This window comes from Gorilla gorilla, chromosome 16, assembly GCF_029281585.2.
Source record: "Gorilla gorilla gorilla isolate KB3781 chromosome 16, NHGRI_mGorGor1-v2.1_pri, whole genome shotgun sequence".
NCBI classification, from domain to species: Eukaryota; Metazoa; Chordata; class Mammalia; order Primates; family Hominidae; genus Gorilla; species Gorilla gorilla.
In genome coordinates, this window is record NC_073240.2 from 47,982,919 (window position 1) to 47,985,938 (window position 3,020).

The window sequence follows — 3,020 nt, forward strand, 5'->3', positions numbered from 1 at the left end:
GAGATTCATCCATGTTGATGTATACAGCTGTGTTCATTCTGTGACTCTGATGAGGAGTATTCATTATGAACATATCCTGATTTGTTTATTCATTCTCCTATTTCCTGGCCTACTAGGAATATCCCTGCTTTAAACATTTTGGGGCATGTCTTCTAATGCATATGGTACATAAAAATCCTAATCAGCTGTTTTTTGCTTGAATTCCAATTATTTCTTTTTTTATCATTTGACTTTCAAAGATTTGGGAGTCCTTCTATTTCAAGGATATATCTTATTAACTCTACATATACAATGCTTCTCAGTCCATGTATCCACAAACTTATATAAATATATATTTTATATTGTCTATTAACTGACAAGTTTATTAACTCCTGGAAGAAAAAAACTGCTGTCAACTAGAATTGGAGAGTTGATGCTATGAGAAGAAATGAAAGGTGATGCAACATTTAGGGAAAACAATTGAACTTCATTAACATGAGATTTATACTCAGAAACAAGCAAGGGTCACTAGGAAGAAGCAGAGTATAAGCAGGAATAGTTTGTGTGGAAGTGGTAGCATTGATTTAAAACGCAGTGGTTGCTGGGAGGAATCAGAGCCTTATCTGGAGGAAGAAGGAAAGGAGGTGCCGTAAATAGGGCCCATACTTTTCTGGAGAAGGCTTGATAGGGAAGAATGCACTTTTCCTGGAAGACTGCATAGGAATGCATCCAGGGTAACAGAATGTGACAATGGACATACAACTGTACACTGGCCTAATAATGTATTGGATCCTAAGATTAAGTGAAAATTGCCATAATCGTGAGTCAATAACACCTCCGAAGATTCTAGGAGGTTGTGAACATGGACTGGCCTAGAAAAATTTGTGAAGTAGAAGTGTCTTTCTTTGCCAGCATCACCATTCTTCTTCCTTTGTGACTGCCCATTCTCAGGGCCTTCATGCTGCCTGCTGGCTGTACAGAACCCTTATGTCTCAGCCAACCAACTACACATCCTTCCATTGAGCAGATGCTTTCATTTTTCAATTTTCATAGCAAACTTGCCCATCATCCAAAACTAGAAATTTTCCGTCTGTGTACCCCCAATTTTGATCAAAGTGTAGAATTTATTCTCATAGACAAACTCCTCTCACACTGACTTCAGAGAGATGCAACATTGTGTTGCATAGTTTGTGAAAGGTAGAGAGAGCAAGGAGAAAGAAGTAAGCACGGCACAATGAAGTCAAGCTGAGACCAGGGAAACATAGAATGTTCATTGGATCACATGAAAACATTGTCTCTTGATGATAAAATAGAGCTTAGTCCAGAGATTAAACAGTTTTCAGAAAACAGAGGCATGGTGCTAATGAATTTTTGTGATAATCGTAAGCACTTTTACAGAGAGTCAGTTTTACATTGTGGCAGTGATTGCATTGTGAACATTTAAAATTTTTTTAGGCTACCAAAAATTCTAGCATTTGCAAGTTTATTGCAAGTAGCAGATGATTGAGGACCTCAGGAGTAGAAGTAAATTCTGTTAGGGTGGTGACCATGTCCAACATATTAAACGAAGGCACACAGGCAGCGCTAGATAGTTTTCTGTTGAATGAATGAATGAATGCTGTCTCTTCCCACGTTTTCTACTAGGGCCTATCTGATAAACATATTTGAGGTAACTTGTTAAGGCTGATAAAAGGTGATAATGTTTAACTAATAGTTAAACATTGAACAGAAACTTGCAAAGCCTTATTACAAAGAATCCTATTTAGATCGTGTGGAATTGCAGACAAAGGTACAAAATCTGCAGGGAAACAACCAGGAAATGGGATAATACAGAAATTCAACCCACTTCCTAAACAATGAAAATCAAGGACATGAGATTAGAAAGAAAAATATGCAGCAGAACTAATTTATCAATTCCTTAAATACATATTAATGCATACTAAGGGCAGACACTCTGACTTAATAGGAGGATACTGATAATAAATATAAGTAAACAAGAAATTTTATAATATGTTAGAAGATAGTAAATGCTGTAAAAAGTATTTAGAGTGAGGAAAACGAGTTCAAGACAGCAGAAAAAAAAGTGAAAAACCCATTCATTAATTAATTCATTGATTTAGCCACTCAGCCAGCAATTCCTAAGCATCTCTGTCTTCAACACTTGGAATCTAAAGACAGATTAGACATGGCCCTGCTTAGTGTAGTCGACATACATGAACAATAGAAAGAGGCAAGCTCTTGTTTTGTAAATGCTGTAATAAAAAATGGGTGCTTTGGGGACTTCCAATAATGGCTAGCAATTCAGGGGAGGCTTTAGAGAACAGAAAACATTTGCATTGGATCTTAAGAACTTGTTATGATTTAATCAGTGAAGAGGAGAGAAAGGACATTTCAGGTGGCAGAAACAGCTAACGCAATAGTATGCCGTTATGAAAGAGGATAGCAATTCAAGGCGAGGTGAAAAGTTTGTTGTAGCTAAACTATAATTACAACAAAAGGCAAACTAGGGATGTGTGTTGGGGACTGGTGGGGGTGAGAAAGTAGCTTTGCAGGAGATGAACCTGGAAAGAAGCCAATCTCTCCAGCACACATTAACAGTTTCTACATACACTGAGTACATTTTTATGCTGCCCTGCATTTTGATCCTACGAAACAGCGGGCTTAAAAGTGCTGTGGGACAAAGCAGTATACTTTTGTTTTTACTACGGGTGTGCTTGACTTCAACTAGACCCAGACTGCAAAAATCCAAATTTACAAAACAGATAAAATAGAATGTGATTATTTTGTGAACAAAGGGATTCTTAACTCTATACAAAGATTTATGTTCTTTGTTCTCAAATCAAAACTAGTGCCTGAGCTTGCCAACTCCCTGGATGTGTCAGGATTCTCCCATAATGGAGCTATTCCTGACACACTTCTGACTCTTCAGTAGGACTAATTTTTCTCCTGCTTTGTCTTTAAAGTTCTGTATACTCAGAACTTAAAACCAATTATTTATGAGACATGAATTTGTATTTCTACTGTGGTTTTGGTAAATACTG